The sequence below is a fragment of the Pleurodeles waltl genome, chromosome 4_1 (assembly GCF_031143425.1).
Source record: "Pleurodeles waltl isolate 20211129_DDA chromosome 4_1, aPleWal1.hap1.20221129, whole genome shotgun sequence".
NCBI classification, from domain to species: Eukaryota; Metazoa; Chordata; class Amphibia; order Caudata; family Salamandridae; genus Pleurodeles; species Pleurodeles waltl.
In genome coordinates, this window is record NC_090442.1 from 287,030,133 (window position 1) to 287,045,189 (window position 15,057).

The following is a 15,057-nucleotide window of genomic DNA, read 5'->3' on the forward strand; positions in this document are numbered from 1 at the left end:
GGACCACCCTATTCCACCACCTGCAAAGGTCAAAAAGGGGCCAGCTTCCAGCAGGGGAAAGTCACACCACCCACCCAGCAAGGCCTCGCCCAAACACTGAGAGGACAGTGCCAAAGTCTCTGCAGCGACTGCCAAGATGGGAAAGGGCCACAAGACAAAGGACACGTCACCTCAGGGCATGATGTCTCCTGGTGAGGGGCTGGTGACCACCATATCATCAGGGATGGCAGCCACCTGCACCACAGTCACCACCACCACTCCGACCGCCACCTGCACCGCCACTGCCACAATGTCAGGCTGCAGCATCCTCCCCAAGGATCAGCCATCCGAGGCTGCCGGAGATGGTATGGTGTCTCCATCCACCACAACAGACATTTGCACCACGGCCAGCACTGGCAGCATCTCCGCGCAGCCACCGCCACATGCACCACCATCAGCACCGCCACGTGCACAGGCGATACCATCTGTCGGATGTCAGCACCATCCCCAGTGGGCAGCCGTCCAAGTCTGCAGGTGATGTCCTGGACCCTGGACACGCCACTTGAGACACCACCTCCAGCACTGACACAAACCAGCAATTGGCAGCCTAAGTCGCCTCAGGATGGAGTGTGGCTCTGCCTCCATGGAGTATCATGCTACCTGTTCCAGGTACATCGCGTGGCTAAGACACCCAGGTGAGAGGATGTCAACTGCCACACCCCCGGAGCAGCATCACTGGGCACAAAGCCCCCTCCAGAACCAGTGGAGAAATGCATCCCCCCCCCCAATCCTTGGCACGATGCAGCACTCTGGGCACAAAGCCCCCTCCAGAACCAGTGGAGAAATGCGTCCACTCCCCCAATCCTTGTCAGGATGAAGCGTCTGGGCACCAAGCCCCCTCCAGAACCAGTGGAGAAATGCATCCACTCCCCCGATCCTTGGCAGGATGAAGCACTCTGGGCACAAGGCCCCCTCCAGAACCAGTGGAGAAATGCATCCACTCCCCCACTCCTTGGCAGGATGAAGCACTCTGGGCACAAGGCCCCCTCCAGAACCAGTGGAGAAATGCATCCACTCACCCAATCTTTGGCAGGATGAAGCACTCTGGGCACAAAGCCCCCTCTAGAGCATGTGGGCAAACCACCCACTTGAGAGACTGTGGCTTTGCACTCCCAGGACCAAGCAGTGGGCAAACCACCCACTTGAGAAACTTGAGAGACTGTGGCTTTGCACTCCCCAGGAACAACCAGTGGGCAATCCACCCACTTGAGAAACTTGAGAGACTGTGGCTTTGCACTCCCCAGGACCAAGCAGTGGGCAATCCACCCACTTGAGAAACTTGAGAGACTGTAGCTTTGCACTCCCCAGGACCAAGCAGTGGGAATGGAGCCCTCTCGAGGAGCAGTGGCGTTGTACCATCATCCGGCTGAGGTGGCCCCCCTCCTCTTCCCCCTGAGGTGCCTGTGTGTTTTTCGACGTGATGCCCCTGCAGTGTTCTGTCCGTTTTGAGGCAGGTGTCATGTGTGGGCTTCGCCCCTGCTTTTTGGGACCACTGGTCCACGGACATTTCATGGGACAGTGTACGGACTTGTGTGCTTGATGTAAATATTTGTGAATACTGATTATTTGCTTTTCTCTTGATCTATCTGATTGTTCCAATATAACACTAGTTAAACTCATTTTGTTTTGTCCTTGCGTTCTTCCAGGGGGTGATGGGGTGTATCTGTGAGATTGATGGCTTTGTGCGTTTGTACGTTGTTGTGGGTGGGGGTGAGGGTGTTGTGTGTCGTGTGTGTGTGTCACTCTCTTTTCCCTCCTCCCCTCCCCTGTGTGCTAGGTGCAGTACTCACCGTCATCGTCAGTGCCGCCGCCTTCTTTCCACTTCGTGGTGTATTAGTAGATACACCAACATGGGTAGGATCTGCAATTCGGGCTCCATGGCGTCCTAGTTCTTCCTTGGGTGTCGAAAAATGAGTGGTTTCCCTTCTGTGTACTGTTTCCGTGTGCATTTGATGGTGTTGGTACTGCCCCGGAAAAGCTGGCGGATTGGTGCCTTTTAAAAATGTGGGCGGTACATTGTCTTCCGCCTGTCTGTTGATGGTTATCGCCGCCGTGGCAGTCGGAGTGTTAAAGTGGCTGTCTGTGTTGGCGGTTTCCACCATGGTCGTGATCCCATTTTTTTTTACCGCCGGCCTGTTGGTGGTATTACCCCCACTTTAACACTGACCGCCAGGGTTGTAATGAGGGCCCTAGTCTGCTGAGTCCCTCGGGCTACACACGTTATCATTTACATGGATCCATTGGCTGATTGGATTGCTTCTTTTGGCTTTCAGTTTTATGGCTATGTGAATGACACTCAGAATACTAGCCACATGGAGGGTAATCTCAGCCACCAGCAAGAAGAGTTTAAACATTGTCTCATTGAGGTAGCCAGCTGGATGAATGCTAATTATCTATGATTAAATTTGGATAAAACTGGAGTACTAGTGTTTGGCAACCAATATTGTTTGTCTTCATTCTTGTGGCCTCTGCCATTAGGACCCTGTCCAACCCAAATAATTACAGCTTGCAACCAGGGTGTCCTATTTGACAATAAACTGTCATTGGAGCCTCACATAACTCATGATTATGAAGGAGTTAAAGATTTTACTATTAGTCCCTCAACAGTCCACAAAGTTACTAATTCAAGCATTGACTATCAGCAGGCTGGACTACCGCAGTGCTCTGTATGTTAGCCTTCTGGCTATTAGATACGCAAATTGCAGCTGGTCCAGAACATGGCTGCTAGACTGATATTTGGTATTTGGAAATTTGATGGCAATTTGGCATAGCATGTTAAATATAATTCCTCTATGATCAAAAAACATACCCCCTCAAGATTTCTTCATTCCCCCATTGGTAAATCTGGTTACTGTGCCCAGGTTTTGCAGGGCAAGAATGGGTGGACGTGCCTCTTCAGTAGTCACAGTAGAGATATGGAACAAGCTGCCACTGAGCTTCATTCCGAAGCCAACATTTAAAGGTTTTAATAAGGCCTTAAATACCTACCTATTTAGTGAACTGTAATTATCCTTAGCTCCAAATTTTAGGTTATCCTCTCTAGATTAGGACTGTTTAACTGCCTTACATCAGTGATAGAACACCTTTGGGTAACTGCGACACATACTGCCTAGTGACCTAGTTTCAATATAAAAAGTTTTTTTTTTACTTGCCTATGTCTTTGGCGCCGCTTGACAAATCTGCATGAACGTTCCAGAACAATTTGCCAGTCCTGTCAGCTGCTGCCTGTAAAGTTTTGGAGTGAATTGTCCATGGAGGGCAGAGAAAGAAGGGGTCTCCCAAAACACATTTCCCCATTCATTTTTCTAAAGGGATTTTGAACAGCGAGAGCGCAAAAACTACTGGACGGAATTGCACCAAATTTGGCAGGAAGGTAGGTCCTGGTCCAGAAAGAGTACTTTTTTGTGTTAGTGTAATACCGTTCAGTAGTTTTTGAGAAATTAGGAGAAAAGAAATGTGTATATCTAGGGATGCGAAGAATTCACAACCCCTAATGATCTCGTACTGAGATCTGATTGGGTGATAACACTTCAACAACACTGCTGGTGAAGTGTTGTCAGCCATCTAGGGCAAGTCCTAAAATAAAAGTAAAAAGAAACAAAAGGGGCCAGGGTACGAATATCCTGACCCCTTAGCTCTGGTGGTGGGGGTCCCAAAGGGATACCCACCCCCAGGCTATAAAGCTTCTTTTTTTTAAAAAATGTTGAGCAGAGACGTGGTGAGTCCGCTCGTAAAGTTTTTTGTTTTGTTTTATTTTTAAACAAGTAGCCTAATGCCCCTGGGTGGGCCAAGTCCCATCTGGCCCCCTCCCGCTACCCTGGGGACCACCACTCCTGCGGCAACACTGGCACCCCTGCCATGCACAGTTTTTCATCAAAAACTTTACAGCAAATATTACACTGATATTATCAATAATGGTATGAGAGATGGCATGATTGCCGTTATTTGTGGGGTAATTTGCAGTGCATGGGGAGGTCACGAGTTAGTTATTTTAGTGCTCGACAATTACTGAAAAAATGTATACCAAATAACAAAAAACACAATCTGCGGAACAAAATCTAGCTTTCTGACAAATTTGGTGTAATTCCGTCCAGCAGTTTGGGCTGTAGTCGTTTTCAAAACTCCTATGGGATTTAGCATGGGGGAAACACTTGTTTTGACCCCCCCTCCTATTTGTGGCTCCCGCTGAACACCTCCCCCCAAAAAACTTTCCATGCACAACAAGAATTACCAGCACACTTGTTTTCGAAAAGTTTGTCAAGATTCGTCAAATGACGTCAAAGATATAGGGTAGTCAGGAAATGTTTTTCCTATGGAAACATGGTCTAACTATCTGTCAAAAAAGGAGGTCTCAAAACACTTTTCCCCTACTCGGTCAATGGGATTTTTTCGAAATTTTGAATACGACTACAGACCGAAACGCTGAATGTAATCACACCACATTTGGCAGAAAGCTAGATCCTGGACCCAAAAGCACTTTTTTGTGGATTGGTGTAAATCCGTTCAGTAGTTTCTGAGATATTAGAGTTTAAAACATATAGATATATAGGGCCACGGATCCAAATCTGCGGATCCGGGGAAAAGCAAGGCCCTGATTGGCTAGCTGCAACCTGACAGAAAAGTTGTGTCTGCCATTTTCTTTTGTCGCATCAGCTTGGGGGGGTTAGGAAATGATCAGTGAAAAAACACATAAGGGGCCAGGATACAGCTAACCTAACTCCATAGGACAAATAGAGGGGTTCCTTTCGGACCCCTCATTGGCAGAAAATTGCCCAGTTATTTTTTTTCACCCAATCCATGGAACCACAGGTAGATCTGTAGATCTGCAGATCTGCAAATCCACAGGTGGATCTGCGGATCCAGAAAAAAATGGAAAAGAAAAAAAAAACATCCACTGTGCATGGCTGAAGGTGGTGTGCAGATTGGGTTTGGGTTTATGCAGGAGGATTGTCTGCCAGCCATGGCCATAGGCCAGGCCCGGCGGCCAACCCCAGCTGCGCGCAGCCGGGTGGTTATAGGGGTTGGCTGCAGGTCCTGGCTGTGTGGCCAATCACCACTGCACATGGCTGAAGGCCATGCACGGGGTTGGGTTGTTAGAAGGGCTGGCTGCAGGGCAGGCCCTGCAGCCAACCTCCACTGCGCATGGACGAATGCCGTGGTCAGCTCAGGGTTGGGTTGCTATAGGGATCGGCCACATGGCAAGCCCTGTGGCCAATCCTTGCTGCGCATGGGCAAAAGCCATGCACAGCTAGGTGTTGGGGTTTTATAGGGGCTGGCCGCATGGCAGGCCTTACAGCTAACTCCTGCTGCGCATGGCCACAAAACTAAAAATATTGGCAATTTGGTCATCCCTTGATAGCAGTTCAATATAAAGCTCAACCAGAAGCTGCACACATTTTAAGGTTTTCACATGAATAATGCAATAAAGAAAGTTCTTGGCAAGTTACTGGGTCGCTAATGGTCAAATCAAACAGCAATGCTGGAGTGCCACTTATGTATTGGTTTGCTAATGACTTATCACAGTTCACAATTCCTAATGTCCCTGAGCTCAGCCGATGTGCACATGTAGCGCCTCATTCCGGATAAGTCCCCTGGGATATTTGCTCTTAAGCCTGATGATGTATTCCGATTCCATCTTTCTCTGGATGAGTTTTTTTGTAGTCTCCTCTTGCACCTCCAACCACCCTGGCAATCCCAAAAAAGGAAACCACATCAGTTTTAGAATTATAGAACAGAAGATAGAGTTGTGCAACTTGGTAGTTGGGGGTCTCCATTCCTTCTCGCACGCAGGTGCTCCAAGATTCACTTTTTTGCACTGGAAAGATAGCACTCCACATATATTGTGAACCACAAAGGCTCTACTCATGGGCAATGTATATGTCTTCCTATTGAAATTACGGGCACAGGCCTTGCACTGCCCACACTTGTAAAACCCTTGTTGCTCCTTCTACCATGACCCTGATGCCTTCTGTCACTTGTTATTATAACTGTGCACCAACATGTCCTTTAAAGAGCTACTCTTTCTGTAATTATCAGTGGGCGTGAACTCACTAGATCCCCAATTAATGAGTAATATTTTACCAAATGCCAATCTTTTCTGAATACCCGGCTAACAAAATAGGACTCTCCATTATAAGTGCCTATAAATCTCACCTCACAGATACCCTGGTTCTTCCCCTTAGGTGCCAGCAAACTACCTCTACTCACTTTCAATGTTTTTTGGCAGGCTGTCTCAATCACCTTCCTTGGATACCCTCTGGCATTAAATCTAGCAACCATCCTGCCTTGTTCCATCACAAAAGACTGATGCGTACTATTGTTAAGTTTTGCTCTCAATAACTCCCCATAAGGGATACTCCATTTAGGTTTAGGTGGGTGATGACTGTGTGCATGTAAAATAATATTACCTGTTGTGCTCTTCCAGAGACTAGTCTGAATAGTTTCTCCCTCTACTGTGACCAACATATCCAAGAATTCCATAGCATGACAGTGCATTTTGTAGGTGCATTCCAAATGAACATAACTTTTGCCAATCCAAATGAGAAATGCATCCACAGTTTCCTGTGACCCATCCCAAATTATAGAGAGGCCATGAATATAGCATGTCCAAAATTGTGTCAACTTCTCTTTTGCCTCAGTCCAGATGTGTTGGGCCTCCCACCAACCCATAGAAATTCTGGCATAACTGGGAGTGAAGCAACTTCCATCACAGTCCCAGTGAATTATTTGTACCATTGGTCATGAAACAGAAAGAAATGATGTCCTGGACAGAAAGGTCTTAATAGCATCATGAAATTATCATTGCGGAACAAGAGTTTACACCTAAAAAGTATCTGTATATAGAAAAAGCATTTTTTTACTTGCCTATATCTCTGCTGCCTCTTGACAAATCTTCACTAAAAGTTCCCAAAATATTTGACGCTCACGTCAGCTGGCGTCTGGAAAGTTTTGGGGTGTCCGAGAAAAGGGGGGCAAAAAAGGTGTGTTTTCCATGTTAATCCCTATAGGGATTTTGAACACGACTACAGCCTGAACCACTGGACAGAATTACACCAAATTTGGCAGAAAGGTAGCTCTTGGTTCACAAAAGCCCTTTTTGTTATTTTGTGTAAATCCATTCAACAGTTTTTGATCTATTAAAGAAAAAACAAATTTGTATATTTAAGGACACAAAGGCTCCGTGAACCTTCCTGATCTCGTGCTGGGATCTGATTGATTGGCAACACTTCAACAAGGAAGTGTTGGGCAGCCCTGCTGGGACTCTGCTTCAGCTGATTCCATGAAAAAAGTGATTGACAAAAAACAAAAGGTGCCAGGGTAAAGTCCCCTGACCCATTAGCTCTGGTGCTAGGAGCCCAATTGTACCTTTTAATTTTCAGACCCACCAAAATTTAAAAAACGAAATAAAACAAGTACAGGCTCCCGTACTAGCCCAGGTCCCAGGGGCAATTACATTTTGAATGGGGGGCTGCTTGCCCCCCGCCCTGTAGCCCTGGTGGCTGCCACCTCCCTGGGGCTTTTGAGAAAATGGATGTGGGGGCTGCCCAGCCCCCCTGCACCCTTAGGAACGGCCACTTCCCCAGAGCAGAAGTAGAAATCAAAGGTGGGAGGGGGGACTTGCCCCCTCCACCCCAGGAGACATCCACCTCCCCAGGGCACAATTACTAATCAAATGAGGGGGGCTGCTCAGCCCCACTGCAGCCCCTGGGACCGTCCCCTCCCTGAGGAAGAACTTTAAATGTGATGTGGGGGGACACTCACGACCACCAACTCCCTGGGGCACAAATTAAAATTGAATGCAGGGCAACCGCGCAGTTCACCTCCCCCCGCAGCCCTGGGGACAGCAACCTCCCCATGGCTCATTTTAAAAATATAGGGGGTCCATTTCGGAACCACCACCACCCCAGGGCTATTCATTAAAGGGGGGCATGTGCACCCCTCCTTCAGGAGCTACAGATTACCCTGGGGACGTTAGCCCCTCAGGGCCATCTCCTGCTGTGTTCCAGGGTGTCCACCCCCTGAACATAACTAATTGCTCTGACCGGTCGAGAGCTTTGACAGCTCCCACCAAGTCAGAGCAAACACTCCAGTTCCAACAAGTGAGAGCTGTCAAACAGGTCTCCTCTGTTTCTCTGCCTATGGAAATGGAGGCAGGGAAACAGAGGAAACATTGCTCTCACAGAGAGATGGAGCTGCTTTAGAAGCTCCCTCTCTATGACAGCAATGTCAGTTCCTACAGGCATTATGGGTGCACCTAGGTCACATGGCCAGGCCTCTGGGGATGTGGTCCCCGGGACCAAGATCAGCCTGGGGAGGGAGGCAGAACGGCTCCTCTCACCCAAAACAAATGTAATATTTAGGCTGGGCCCTAGGGGATGGGGTCGAGATCAGCCTGGGAAAGGAGGCCGTGTGGTGAGAATGTCACTGTAACATCTGCAGTAAAATTATTGATCAGATAACTGTGCATGGCGGGGGCGCGAGTTATGGTTACTTGAATTAACTCTAAATATGGCATGTGAATTTCTATGGTTTTGTACTTCTAAAATGTGAGCGTAACCATAACGTCCCTGTAACCTTTGTTAAATATATATATATATATATATATATATATATATATATATATATATATCATAATGTGTAATATGTCGTATATTGCCACTGAGGGGGTTTTAATCACATTTACATTATAAGTTTCACAAGTACTCAGAGATGCAGAAATGGCAGTATAGGAAAGCAGTACATGTTTCTACTTAGGTAGTGTTTACATCATATAATTTATGAACTGATTTTAGTACTTTTATGCAATATCCATTTAGTGTTCATTATTTGCAAAAGGCTGTGGGTACCTCTGTCATTTCTTGAGAAATGTGGGGTGTTGTTGGAGGTAAGGAGCTAAAATGTGTTTTATGCAACAGTGTATTATTATAAATCAAATTTTGAATAAAAGGTGTGCTGAAAGCGAAGAACATATTCTAGAACAGTGGTTCCAAATCTTTTGACTACTGTGAACCCCCACTTTATCATTACTGGAACCCAGGGATCCCCAATGGATCATTATTGTAATCCGGGGACCCCCGACTGAGTCATTCCTGAAAGCTGAGGACCTAATCTGTTCATATTTAATTTTCTAAGCAGTTGTTAACTCTCTGAGGAGGCTTCTCGGGCCCGCAGGGATACCCAGACCACAGGTTGGGAGCCACTGTTCTAGAATGTTGACACTGTTGGTTGGGTTTAACAAGTCATATATAAAGAAAGAAAATAAAGTGCAAAATTGGAGATTGTAATTTTTTTTCTAACAAGACTCTGCATTTAATATATTTATTTTTGCACACGGGAGGATTCATTGGTAGATGCTTGCATCAAGGAGTGGCCTGCAAGGGTGGGCTTCGCAGGCGTGCTTAATCGTTTAAGCATATCACGTTCATGGTGAAAGTGCTTTTGTACCGGCACTGAAAGAAAGAGAAAATTATGTGTTTACTGTTTGCCTTGTTTATTTCTTTAGAGAAACTAAATATCCTCCAAACTAATTCAGCACTGTCAATTACTGGAGATAATTCACAGAAAGACGTATTTTCTAGGAAATACCAGCTTTAAAACTGTAGAGTAGTTGGACTGAGCTACACTACTGTTGTCACCACTATCACCTCTGTTCCCACTGTCATCACTAATACCATTACCACAATTAAAACTCCTACAACCACGACCCTTACAACATGATCACTGCGGCCATCATCATTACCACTATTACCACCAGTACTCTTGCTTCCACTTTGTCATCACCAGTGTTACTGATACACCACTACTACTACAGCCACCATCAGCCCAATCATCACCACAACCACTATTACAACCCTCACAATTGCATTCACCACTGCTACCGCTATCGTTTAGCAGTGGAATTAGAGTAAACCCCTTCGCAAGTCAACGCAGTGTCCTCCGCCTGCTTCCTCACCCTCCGCATGCTCCGCAAGATCTTCCGCTGGATCCCCGCCGACACCAGAAAAACTGTGACCCAAGCCCTCGTCACGAGCCGCCTGGACTACGGCAACACCCTCTACGCCGGGACCACAGCCAAACTCCAAAATCGCCTACAACGCATTCAAAACGCCTCGGCCCGCCTCATCCTCGACGTACCCCGCAGCAGCCACATCTCCGCACACCTGAGACACCTGCATTGGCTCCCAGTCAGCAAAAGGATCACCTTCCGACTTCTCACCCACGCACACAAAGCCCTCCACGACAAGGGACCGGAATACCTCAACAGACGCCTCAACTTCTACGTCCCCACCCGCCCCCTCCGCTCCTCTGGCCTCGCACTCACCGCCGTCCCTCGCATCCGACGCTCCACGGCGGGTGGGAGATCTTTCTCCTTCCTGGCGGCCAAGACCTGGAACTCCCTCCCCACCAGCCTCAGGACCACCCAGGACCACTCCGCTTTCCGGAGACTCCTAAAGACCTGGCTGTTCGAGCAGCGATAACCACCCCCTTTGTCCCTAGCGCCTTGAGACCCGCACGGGTGAGTAGCGCGCTTTATAAATGCTAATGATTTGATTTGATTTGATTTGATTTGATTCGCTGCTAGGCCTTTTCTCCCTCAGGTGCGAGGTCTTTTTTGGATATTTGGGGCAGTTTGCGCTTAGGCCCTCATAACTTTTTGTCCACATAAGCTACCCACGCCAAATTTGTGTTCTTTTTTTCCAACATCCAAGGGATTCTAGACATACCCAGAGTTTGTGGGTTCCCTGGGAGGAGACCAAGAAATTAGCCAAAACACAGCAAAAACTTTGCTTTTAAAAAAACTTTAAAAAATGGGGAAAAGGGAATGCAGAAGAAGGTTTCTGTTTTTTTCCCTGAAAAATGAATCAACAAAAGTTTTGCAGTCCTAAATTCACCATCTTCCCAGCTTTCAGGAACAGGCAGACTTGAATCAGAAAATCACATTTCTCAACACAATTTCGGCATTTTAATGGGACATACCCCATTTTTACTACTTTTTGTGCTTTCAGCCTCCTTCCAGTTAGTGACAGAAATGGGTGTGAAACTAATGCTGGATCCCAGACAGCTAAACATTTCTAAAAAGTAGACTACATTCTTAATTCAGCAAGGGGTCACTTGTGTAGATCCTACAAGGTTATCCTACAGAAACTAACAGCTGAAATAAAAAAAATATTGAAATTGAGGTGAAATAAACAGCAATTTTGCTCCATGTTCTGTCACTTTTTCCTGCAAAGTCAGATTTTCAAAAGCAATGTACCATTATGTCTGCTGGACCTTTCTGGTTGTGGGGTATATAGGGCTTGTGGGTTCACCAAGACCCCTAGGTACCCAGAGCCAATAAAAAAGCTGCACCTTGCAGTGGGTTTTCATTATATACCTGGTATACAGCAATTCATTTGCTGAAATATAAAAAGTGAAAAATAGGTATCAAGGAAACCTTTGTATTTCCAAAATGGGCACAAGATAAGGTGTTGAGGAGCAGTGGTTCTTTGCACATCTCTGAATTACAGGGTCCCCATACTAGCAGATGAATTACAGGACATTTCTCAAATAGACATCTTTTTTTACACACTCTTACATTTGGAAGGCAAAAAAGTAGAGAAAGACAAGGGGCAATAACACTTGTTCTTCTATTCTGTGTTCCCCCAAGTCTCCCGATAAAAATGGTACCTCACTTGTGTGACAGGAAACGCAACATGGACATATCACATTTTTACATGTAAATCTGACGTGTTTTTTGGAAAGTGCCTAGCTGTGGATTTTAGCCTCTACCTCAGCTAGCACCTAGGGAAACCTACCAAACCTGTGCATTTTTTAAAACTAGACACCTAGGGAAATCCACAATGGGGTGACTTGTGGGGCTCAAAAACACTTTTTCCTCATATTTCGGTGATAGAAAGCTTTGGAATCTGAAAGGAGACACAAATATCCTTCCACCCCTGCATTCCCCAAAGTCTCCCAATAAAAATGGTACCTCACTTGTGTGGGTAGGCCTAATGCCCGCAATAGGAAACGCAACATGGACACATCACATTTTTACATTGAAATCTGACGTGTTTTTTGGAAAGTGCATAGCTGTGGATTTATGCCTCTAGCTCAGTCGGCACTTAGGGAAACCTAGCAAACTTGTGAATGTTGTAAACTAGACACCTAGGGTAATCCAGGATGGGGTGAGTTGTGGTGCTCTCACCAGGTTCTGTTACCCAGAATCCTTTGCAAACCTCAAAATCTGAAGGAAAAGAAACACTTTTTCCTCACATTTTGGTGCAGCATAGTTCTGAAATCTGAGTGGAGCCACAAACTTCATTTAACTCAGGTCTCCTGCTAAAAAATGGTACCTCACTTGTGTGAGTAGGCCTAGTGCCTGCAACAGGAAATGCCCCAAAACAGTATGTTGACACATCAAAATTACCTAATACAAAACTACCTGTTTTTGGGTGGGAGGGACCTGCGTTTTTTGTCGTCGGCTCAGCACCCATCTAGGGATCCCTACCAAACATATCTGAAAACTAGACACCCAAGGAAGTCCAGGGAGGTGTGAATTGCGTGGATCCCCCAGTGCTTTCTTACCCAGAATCCTCAGCAAACCTCAAATTATGCTAAAAAAATCATATTTTTCCCACATTTCTTTGTAGGATCACCACACCGGCACAAATTTCCTACCACCCAACATTCTCCTCAGTCTCCCTGTAAAAGTAATACCTCACTTGTGCAGGTGGGCGAAGTGCCTGTGACAGAGAAGAGCCAAAAACATGTCTAAAATGAGGGGGAACCAAAACGGGTCCAAAAGGGCAGTTTGAAAAAAAAGCGTTTTTAGGTTGACAAGTGGGGCAGAACTTTTATCGGTATGGATGGGACAATGCTGGGGGAATTTTGTGGATTCCTGCTGATTCCGGAAGGTTCCAACACAAAAATGAGGGAAAAATGTGTGATTTCAAGCACAGTTAGAGGTTTGCAGGGCTTTGTGGGTAAGAAAATGATGCGGGGTGCATGTGAAGCACACCACCATGGACTCACCAAGATGTTTAGTTTTCAGATGTGTCTAGGTCTCGTAGATTTTTCTAGATGGCAGCATCCCAAGACCAAAAAGTATAGCCCTAACCATTCCAAGTGGGATGACTTTGAGAGTTAGATAAGCTCTCATGGCCCACATGTAAAACCAAAAACCCAAAATAATCAAATGGCCTCTTGCTTGCCATGGTATAGGATGTTTTAGTGTGCGGGTGAGAGATGAAAGACTGTTACCCCCTTCAGTTGGGATGGGGGGATAACCATGCCCATACTGGTACGTAGCCACCACCCCACTATTTTTTTTTTTTTAATTCCCTGCCATCTAGTAGGCTTTCTGCCCCCCTGTGGAGTGGATCAGGGGTAATTGCCCCATCTGCCCACTGGTGGGCAGAACAACTTTGTCCCCATTTATTTGGGGTGGGGATATGGCCATACCCCCACCATCTTTAAAAAAAAAAATCTTCCCTGCTCTCTGGTGGGCTTTTTGCCCCCTTGGAAGCAGATGGACCTTACAAAATAGGCCAAGGGGGGCCGAAATGGCCTAAAATAAAATTGCCCCCGGGGGAGCGATCCTTGCCTAAGGGGTCGCTCCCATCTGTAAAAAAATAAAATAAAAAATCCCTGGTGCCTTGTGGTTTCTGCTCTCCCTGGGGGCAGATCAGCTTAATTAATATAGGCCAATCTACCCCCAGGAGGGGCAGAAAAGGCCTCATAAACAAATTGCACCCTGGGAAGCGACCCTTGCCTAAGGGTTCGCTCCCCTTATTGTAGTAAACAAAAAAAATCTTGGTGTCTAATGGCTTCTACCCCTCCAGGGGGCAGATCGGCCTAATTAATATAGGCCGATCTGCCCCTGGGAGGGACAGAAATGCCCTTAGAAAAAATTCCCCCCCTTGGGGAGCGACCTTTGCCAAAGGGGTCGTCCCCTTATGCCATTTTCAACAAAAAACTCCCTGGTGTCTAGTGGCATTCCTGCAATGCTCAGAGAGACATGAAAAGTAAAGGAAAGGTCTTTCTTTTTTATGCCTCTCTGACCTCCCCTGCCCCAATACCGAGGAGAAACTAATCTGTTTCTCTTCGGATCGTGCTGGAGTTATGCTTCCAGTGCGATGGGAGGCGACCTCTGATGTGGTCAGCGTGCAATCGTGTGCTGACGTCACCAAACGTCAGTGGGGGTGACGTAGTGGAAGGGGAAGCGATTCCCCTTCCAGCCCTCCCCTAATGGGGGTGTGGAGGAGCCCCTTGCTAGCGCTTCTCCTGAGGGCCGGGGCAGGACATAACGGTTACATCCTGGGCACCCGAGCGGTGCTGCCCAGGACGGAACCATTATGTACAGGGCACCCCAGTGCTAAGTAAATTTCAACTCAGATTATGTTTATTACAGAATTTTTATTTTTTTCTCATCATTTTACAAATCAACTGTGACTACGATCAGCACCGCTCCCTCCACCATTACCACCAGTATCACCACCATTAACGCTACTGTAGCTATCACCATTAATACACATCCCCATGCATTGTATTTTGCCCTTCATGACACCTCAGATTAGACACAGCCAAATGCAAATCAGTGTTGATCCTGCTCTAATGGGAAGTAGTCCTTTGCTCCCTGTGTCATAGGACTCAAGCTTTACCTCACTAACCAGACTTAAGTAGGTCAAAACTGGTCTAGGGTTGCTTGAATTCCCATCTGGAGGGGACTTATACTGGCAGTTCCCTCTGGCCTGTTTGTAGTGGAGCAGGGCCAAGACTAAATTTCATAAGGCAGGACTCTGTCTAGAATTGGCATAGTAGATGAAAAATAAAATGGTGGTCTGGAATGTGGCCTGCACAATTGTCAGTGGCTGAAATTGATTCAACCATTTTTTCCATCATCTTGTTTTAGCAGTAGTTTTCCAAGCAGTTTAGCGTTAATTGCTGTGAATCAGAATGCAAGCCACAAATAACACTCAGTCCCCAAAGTATTCCAATACCACATTTTGCTAAATTTGTCTTTACATTGCATCTTGC

At 46.5% G+C, this 15,057-nt stretch overlaps 1 protein-coding gene across 3 annotated transcripts in view; it reads left to right on the forward strand.

The window, feature by feature from the left end:
• The window catches only part of LGR5 (leucine rich repeat containing G protein-coupled receptor 5), a 1,160,674-nt gene that overhangs the window by 369,776 nt on the left and 775,841 nt on the right, over nucleotides 1–15,057 (forward strand). The window lies entirely within an intron of this gene.